Here is a 9957-nt window from a genome sequence, read left to right as displayed (position 1 = left end):
TTTAGTAACCTAAATAAAATATGAAAAACGAATGCGGTATACAGGTGGAATTCATTTTTTAAAAGGAATTTGACATTGAATGGTTCAAATTTCACAGATAAAAATGGTATAATTATAAGCTTGGAAAATGCTAAACATCCATAGCATTATGAGAAGCTATGCAGTGAATATGGTACAATCTAATCAAAATAGCAGACAATTACATTTTTTATTCCATAAATGACAAATGTTGTGGGTCCATGTTGCATATTGAATCTAAACATACAAAGCACATTTCATAGTGTTTAGAAAATAACATTAGCAGGATAAACATTGCATTTAAGAGAACCATCAATAGCTTTGAAATTCGAGCAGTGTAAATAGCATCGATAAAATAATACAATAATTTAAATCGTCATATAATATATTAAACGCTCCTCTTTTATTGTAATAGACAAATTTCATAATGATTTGTCAATAACTGCATCAAATTTAATGCAGTCTTGAGTGATTTGTTTTGTTTTTAAGGGTTTTACGGCGCTTGCAACACATTTAGGTTATATCAGCGCCAGTAAAAAGGAAGAAAATGGGATAGTAAAAAGTTCTAGAATTACAATCAAAGCACCCAAGAAAAAGTAATAAGACAAAGGGGAATTGAGAACAAATAGGGATCAGATGTAGATTCCAAGAGCATACGACCAATGTACTTAGTTTGAAATCACCTACAAGTCTCATCCAGACACAAGCACAAAATCCAACAAAGAGGAACACACTCAAATGCTTACATTATACATTCACAATAATAATAATAATACATAACAGAGAGATGATTTACAAGGAAAAATATATCATCTCCCAAAACAATAACTATGCATTTGACTGTTTCCCTCCCAGTTAGGATTCCGGCCAGTGCCAGGACAAAACCAAGTAATCTCATTCCGAGACAAAGACAAAGCATGTTGGATAACAGATATAAGGGGATAGAAGACACAGTATGTACCTCCCTGCCCGCTATGGGAGGTCAGGATCCCCACCCAGCAGTCTTAAGTGAGCATAACGGCTTTATCAAGATAGTACTAAAACATTTTGTTGTGGATTTCAGCATAACAAAAAATATAATTTAAAAGTAACCTTCTTCGGCTGAGGAATAAAATCAAATTTATAAGATGTACCCGCCTATCTACAATGCAGCACGTATGCCTCATCCTTGATAACAGACACTTAGATAACCACGCCTCTCGGACAGTTGCCATAATGTAAACCATGGCACTGATTAGTAAACATAGCAAATTACACAGGTTTCGATGGTATGTGTCTAAGAAAAATACCCACTGTTCTCCCGCTTGATCAATAGAACTAACACAGAAAACTCTGCATAAACTTAAAACGTTTATAACATGATCAACAAAATCATGCGATAACTAATCACCTATTTGGCAGTATAAAAACAATAACAATGATCAGAGAGAGGTCGATTTCAGTCACGTTATTGTTTATAAACAACCAACTTTGTCTGAGTACATGTGAAGGTGTGTCACAAATTCTATGTTTTGATTGGTCAAAAATCTACTGGTTAATTAAGATGAGGAATCTGTGAAAACGAAGAATATGTGAAATTTGTAAAAGAAAAAGAGGGAAATTTGTAAATTTCAGATAAGATAATATTCAGATTATTACTACGAGGAATCTTTGAAAAAGAGAAATAACAGGACGAGGAATGTGTACTGCACTGTATCTGATTTTGTAAAAGGATTTCATTGTTAACAACTCCACTACCACATCATCTCATTCATCTGTAGTGTTTCATTCATCCTGTTTGTTGATAAAGGGAAACCCAAAACGTCCATTCTATCTGTTTTCATAATTCAGTTAAAGCTTACATTCAATTTAACATTGTTATTTATTTACGGAGCTTTTTTGTTTTTAAGGGTTTTACGGCGCTTGCAACACATTAAGGTCATATCAGCACCAGTAAAAAGGAAGAAAATGGGATAGTAAAAAGTTCTAGAATTACAATTAAAGCACTCAAGAAAAAGTAAGACGTAGGGGAACTGGGAACAAATAGGGATCAGATGTAGATTCCACGAGCATACCACCAATGTACTTAGTTTGAGATAACCTATAAGTCTCAACCAGACACAAGCACAAAATCCAACAAAGAGGAATACACTCAAATGCTTACATTATACATTCAAAATAACAAATATAATAATACATAACAGTAACAGAGAGATGATTTACAAGGAAAAAAATATCATCTCCCAAAACAATAACTATGCATTTGATTGTTTCCCTCCCAGCCAGGGTCAGGACAAAACCAAGTAATCCCATTCCAAGACAAAGACAGAAAGCATGTTGGAAAACAGATATAAGGGGATAGAAGACACAGTATGTACCCCCCCTGCCCACTATGGGATGTCAGGAACCCCACCCAGGCTTTGAGCAGCAACATTTACATTAAAAGGATTTCAACAAATTGAAAGCCCACCTTCAGAAAGTGAGAGAGGGAGACAGAAAGAAGAGAGAGAGAGAGAGTGCGAGTATGGGGAATGAGGGAGTGTAGTGTATATGAAAATGATTCTGACATGAATCATTGGAACTTTATTAAATCTGAATGGATCTCTACAGTATACAAACCACCAAATGTCGCTATAATGACTCGCATCAAAACACTTGAATAACATGGAGAAATCTTAACTTTTATGTATCTCAAAACTGTGACCCACCCACTGTGTCAATCTTGTCTGGGTGAAACTATTTGAATTTGCCAAATAGAGAAAAGTGTAGTTTTCTGATAAAGTGATACAAAGCTGCTAGGAGCTGTGGACTGTAAAAAGTAATAAACAAAAATGAATATAACAGCTTCAACAACAACAACAACAACAAAAACAACAACAACAAAACTCAAATACTCAAATACAGGCCATCTATCTGGATTTTATGTAATGTTTTTTATTATTTTTGTTGTTGGCTGAAGAAAGGTTTTGAGGCCGGATTGTTCTGTGTTTCATATTTTGTTCTTTTTTGAAGCTGTACTGTTACATTCATTTTTTTTTGTTTATTAGTTTTCTGCCAGTTAAAACAAAAACAAGGTCCTTCTCAGCAATAAATAATAAACCAATCAATTTAAACCAAGTATAAAATCAGTTATTATTAGCACAAAAACCAACCCCACATAATACTGTTTTGACGCCATGGGTCACAATTCTAATGAGCTCATTTCAGATCTTGATTTTGGCACTTGTTCGTTGTCTTTGCCATATTCAAAAACAGAACAAAATTATACGTATAGTTATAGATGCTAAATTATAATTTCCACACAAGGATCAATAAAGTATATCTTATTTTATCTTACTTTATGTATACGTATGAAGTTGTAGCAATGCAATGTAAATAAAAAGAAATCATTAGCATCAAGTCATTAACTCAATCAATCCTAGAGATTTTTGCTACTTTTCAAAATTGGAAAAAAAATTATTAAAAATGAGAATCTACATAATAAAATAACAAAAGAAAACTTGAGCTTTTATATCTACTTAATGTGCTCAAAGCACTTTACAAAGGATTGTTAAAAACGTAATACAGCCAAAGACTGTTATCCTAAAAATACTATAAATGGCAATTTTTCTCTTATTTCTATGAGCATCATAAAACAAAACCAATCACAAGGAAAACCTCCATCCTCACTTTTAAATTTAGACTTGAAAAACGCTTTTCCATGCAGTTGGTTTTTTTTTGGTTTTTTTGGTTTTGTTTTGCAATCCAAGAAATTGTATTTATTCTCTACCATAATGATTGGCTTAAAAAAAAATAACAAAAGAACACTTGAGCTTTTATATCCACTAAATGTGCTCAAAGCACTTTACAAAGGGTCCCTGACCAACTGCAACACATAACATTTGGAACGAGACATGGCGCCAATAGGCAATATTACAAATTTTTTTTTATTCCAAAAGAGCAACGCTATTAACGGCCAGGTATCATTTTACACCTTGAGTTTCATGTTTGAGGCCATAGATTCGATGTCCAGCACTCTTGAGACAGTAGGTCACAGCTTGAAATAGTTTTCACTCATTCTATTCCAACAATATTGATGCAATGCATTTAAGTAAAATACTTACAACATCATTTGTTTTGTTTTGTTGTTTTTAAAGGTTTTACGGCGCTTGCAACACATTAAGGTCATATCAGTGCCAGTAAACAGGAAGAAAATGGGATAGTAGAAAGTTCTAGAATTACAATAAAGCACAAAAGAAAAGGTAAGACAAAGGGGAATTGGTTCAAATAGGGAACATGTAGATTCCAAGAGCACACCGTCAAAGTGTACTTAGTTTGAGATCACCTAAAAGTCTCATCCAGACACAAGCACAGGTCCCAACTAAGAGGAATACACTCAAATGTTTACCAATCATATAATATAATATATGTAAACTAAACATAATACAATGCATAACAGAGAGATGATTTACAAGGGAAAAAATATCATCTCCCAAAACTATAACTATACATTCGACTGTTTCCTCACAGCAAGGAACTCCGGCAAGGGATCAGGAGAAAACTAAGTAATCTCATTCCAAACAATGACAGGAAACAATTGGAAAACGGGTATGGGGGGATAGAAGACACAGTATGTACCTCCCTGCCCACTATGGGAGGTCAGTACTTACAACATCCACCAGCCGGATATAAAGTTTTAACGCACACAAAAATGTGTAAACTTAAACGTTTATATGTTTAATGTGTTTAAGGGTTTTACGGCGCTTGCAACACATTTAGGTTATATCAGCGCCAGTAAAAGGAAGAAAATGGGATAGTTGAAAGTTCTAGAATTACAATTAAGCACCCAGAGAGAGTAAGACAAAGGGGAATTGGAACAAATAGGATCAGATGTAGATTCCAAGAGCATACCATCATGTACTTAGCTTGAGATCACCTATGTCTCATCCGACACAAGCACAAAACCCAACAAGGAGGAATACACTCAGACGCTTACATCATACATTAAAAAAAATAATATACATAAGAGAGATGATTTACAAGGAAAAAATATCATCTCTCAAAACAATAACTATGCATTTGACTGTTTCCCTCCCAGCCAGGACCCGGGCCAGGGCCAGGACAAAACCAAGTAATCTCATTCCAAGACAAAGACAGAAAGCATGTAGGAAAACAGATATAAGGGGATAGAAGACACAGTATGTACCCCCTGCCCGCTATGGGAGGTCAGGATCCCCACCCGTTAAACGTTTATAATCTGATAGAATAAAGAATTTAGTGGAAACGAATCATTAAAAATAGCTGTCTAAAAAACAATGACAAAGGGCCGAGTGACATCAATTTCGTTCCTTCTATAGATTCCCATATTGTGACCCAACCAAATCATACTAAAACATGAGAACAACAGTAAGACTTTTAAAAACGTAATACAGCCAAAGACTGTTGCCCTAAAAATACTATAAATGGCACATTCTCTCTTGTTTCTAAATGAGCATTATGAAACAAAACCAATCACAAGGAAAACCTCCACCTTCACTTTTAAATGTAGATTTGAAAAACGCTTTTCCATGCAGTAAAGATTCCCAATGGGCAAATAATATATTTAAAAGCTGTAGAGTCCTTAAAACTGTTTGACTGCAATGATAGTATCTAACAGAACCTCCAAGTTAAATTCAGGATGCAATCTTTAAATTTTTGAGAGAAAAAGAAAACTTCATCATGATTAAACAGAACAATATACAAATTATATGGACAATGATAATTTTCAGACTACAATGAATAAAAAATACAAAAATTATAAGCAATTCTTAATAAGATTAAAGTAAGATAATCACAGCCAAAAAAATTTCAGAGGTAGCGAAAACAAATGAACTTTAATTTATAAAAAGGGAAAAATTCCATATACAGGCGCCACTGCAATGACTTTTATAAATTATACCGAGTTGCTCACCTAGAGTTAAAATTAAAGTTTTATTTGTCTTAAGAAACTGGACTGGTAGGATTAACATTGAACAGATACTTTTACCACCTAGTCTTATTTTGTTATGATTAAGACGCCCGGGACTCTCAGGCACAACTGATAACTAACCAAGATGACAACACAAATTTTCGCTTGACTGGAAATTTTTATATCATGAAAACAAAGATAACTCATCATTGTAATGGCTTGATATAGGTCAATTTGTTTCTTTTGATAAATAAAACTAATCCAAATCCAAGGTGAGCAACTAAGCAATCTTACTAATAGTCACTGAAGTGGCGCCTGTGTATGGAATTACTTCCCATCAAAACGTAATCAGTACCATTCACATCAAATGTTTAAAAAAGTATTTTAAAATATTCCCGGTTGTGTAGTTTTATATGACATGCCTTTGGATCAGAAGGCCCAGGGCTTGAGTCCTACTCTAATGGGAATGGGTACCTGATTTGCCATTACACTTTGTTTGACCCAAAGGTCTAATGTTTAATTCCCACTTCAGGCATTTCTCCCCCCTCCCCCCACTTAATATTGACCCAGTTTCTTGCTTGGGCAACGTAGGTGATACCTGTTGACATCAGATGTTTGTTTGATGGATTATCTTTATTTTATTATGCCTTTCCGCCACGACATCATAAGATATCGTGACCTAGGCATTCCACGAAGAAATATAGATAATTCATCAAAAACGATGTCTGATGTCAACATGAATCACCCACGTAGTCCAAGTGAGCAAATTAAGGGTTAATAATCTTGCCCAAGGACAAAAAAAACTAAAGTGCCTAAAGCGGGCCTTGAACCCAGGACCTTCCGGGTCACAGTGCAATGCCTTAACCACTCTGCCACTTCACCCCCCCCCCCTTTATTATCTTTATCTTTATTGCTTCAGGAAATGCTAAAGCAATATCTTCAGATTCCCTCATGGAAGGATTGAATTTATTTTTAAATTTCATTGATAAATAGAATGTTGATTTTTTTTACTGTAATGAGAATTCTACAACTAACCCCATCAACTTAAAGATAAAAAACAAAAAAAACAATCTGAAATGAATTGAATTGAAATAGTGACCTAAATAGTTCTAAATGTCATGAAGCCCTAATTTCCAATTGCAGACTAACATCAAGAATGACCAATCAAAGCTAATATTTATAAACATAATTCATTTTCTATTTTAAAAACCACATAGCGATACTTTATTCATAAAGAACTGAAAAAAAATTGTAAATAAAGATATGGCGTGGAAAAACTGAGTGATATGATTATAATTATAAGATATTACTTTCATGAATTTCTCACCTCCAAGAGAGGAGAGTTTCATCACAAATCATATTTCACACCCTCAACTTTAAGATTTCATTTATTATAAAGGGTGACTTTAAAAATAAATTCAAGAGAATTTTTGAGTGATAGTAATGTCTCCCTCCTGTTTTTGTTTTGTTTTTGTTTTCTTTCTCTCTTGAACGTGGTTCTATGAAATAAATTTCCACAAAATTATGAACAATCAAATCAATTTGTTTTTAAAGGATGGAAATTTTGTTTGTGATGAAGCTTTTCAATAAAAATTGGCATTAAAAATACATTGCAACCCGCTTATAATGGCCTTGGATATCGCAGCATACAACGTGAAATGACATAACACCACCAAAGTCATGGGGTTTCTTGTTTTGTGTCTGGGGTTTTTTTGTTTGGGGGAGGGGGTTGTTTTTTCAGGGGAGAGAGGTTGGGTACATATTTCAAATATCTGAAATAATGGCATAAAATTTAATGCAAATTATAATTAATGTAAACACATTTTTTAATGTCCTTTATCTACTCATCATATAATACATTGATCAGATAAAACAGGAATTTCCATTATAACAAAATAATTTCGGTGGTCCTGTAAATGTCATTATAAGCGCATTGCATTAAATGGTAAAATAAACAGACAGAAATTAAAACAAGAAAATAAAGTTGTCAGTAAATTAATAAAAGGATATCACAAAATATTCCATAAACTTTTCACACATTGCACAAGATTGTCACTCCATTGGACATAAAAGATCCATAGGCCCCAAACAACTATAAAATCAAAACCGACCAGCATTACCCGAGTAAAGATTGAATTTTTTTGTTTAAATTTATATAATTTTATTTTCAGTTTTTACATATAACTATTATTACGTAGTACCAATTCTGAAAATACTTATAACAAAATGAACTGGCATATAAAATGGAATATAATACCACCACTCATAAAAATAAAAATAAGAAAAAATGAAATAAATGCAAACTCGATTTCAATAAAACACAGTATTCATAAAAAGGTTTGGACTAGGCATTGCCAACAAGAAAAAAATAATAAAATAAATAAATAAATAAAAAATGGTTAATTTTAGAAAAAACAACATTTTAAAATTATAAAATAATTTTATGATTAACACAACTCACAACTTGAGTAATATCAAATTCAAAACATTAAAAATAACGATCAATGCTGAGATTTAAACGATTTGGAAAACATTAAAAAAAAACAGAATAAAAACAGCAAAACAAATAATAAAATAATCAAATATTATTAAACATTTTATTACAATACGATTTGGGCAAATGCAAAATATGTGTGAGTAAACCTAATCGAAATCAACATTTGTGTTAAACGTGTGACACAGTACGTAGCTGTTTATACAATTAATCAATGCCATCCTACATAAATAAGCACTAGACACAACTTCACGACATTTTGAGTTGGAATTGACATCGACAGACATAAATAGCACATCTACGATTGGGCAGAGAAGTTGTCACATCACACCTTCTACTCTTCCAATTCCAAATTTCTTGGAAGTTTATACTTAACCAGTTGTGCGGCTGTGTGATCTTGTGGTATGATACTCACTTTCCGATCTGAAGGTCCTGAGTTCGAGCCTCGCTCGGCGCATAGTTGAGTCCTTGGAAGAGGCTCTTTACTAACATTCTATCACCGCATTAAGTGTAAAATTAGTACCCCACCGTTACAGCGTTGTCTCTGTCAGAAAAAAAAATTGAAATATCGCCTAACAGGCATCATGTTTCATTCTACATGTTATGTGTTGCTGTTGGTCAGGGACCCCTAGTAAAACGCTTTGAGCACATTTAGTGGATATTGTGTTATATAAAAGCTCAATTTAAAAAAAAAAATTTTCATTTAGTTAACCAGACATTTGGAGGACTAATAATGCATTGGTTACATATTGAATCATAAGATGGCATAACTATTTTTGTAGCAGGATGTATACGCAGATTCTTAAGATTACAGGACATAAAAGAATGAGGATGGGTGATCTTTATTGATGATCAGCATACATTTTAGACTAGAAAATAAGATGCCATCACTCTGAAAACAGAAGTTAAATCACACAAGGTATGTATCCAGTCCTTCGAAAGAGTGGTTTTACACTTCAAATGAGATTGGAATCCGTTATTTGACATCACACGTTTGTTTCCTATTAAATCCTTTACTACTGATTGTCTGTGTTCAATTCAAACCAGTGGCACTCTGGAGTTATGGCTTAAAATAAAGTCCAAGCCGGTTTATTGGGATGACTCGGCAACCAACAAATTGTCCCAATGAAGCGGTGTCCCCCAGGTGTGGACTGTGTTTGTTTTTTGTTTTTAAGGGTTTTACGGCACTTGCAACACATTTAGGTTATATCAGCGCCAGTAAAAAGGAAGAAAATGGGATACTAAAAAGTTCTAGAATTACAATTAAAGCACCCAAGAGAAAGTAAGACAAAGGGGAACTGGGAACAAATAGGGATCAGATGTAGATTCCAAGAGCATACCACCTATGTACTTAGTTTGAGATCACCTATAAGTCTCATCCGGGCACAAGCACACAATCCAACAAATGTAAAAATTGTATCCAGTGCTGAAATGTGACCCACCGACTCAAAACGGTATAATGTCGAGATGAATTGGAGCCCAAAAAGTGAATTCGGAATTAAAGTTATAGGAAAAAAAAACTATTCGAGTTCTTTGCATC

Source organism: Berghia stephanieae, chromosome 5 (genome assembly GCF_034508935.2).
Source record: "Berghia stephanieae isolate SIO BIC M18660-M18661 chromosome 5, UCSD_Bste_1.3, whole genome shotgun sequence".
Lineage (NCBI taxonomy): Eukaryota > Metazoa > Mollusca > Gastropoda > Nudibranchia > Aeolidiidae > Berghia > Berghia stephanieae.
The sequence above is the reverse complement of the archived record's forward strand: the minus strand, read 5'-3'. Positions refer to the sequence as shown.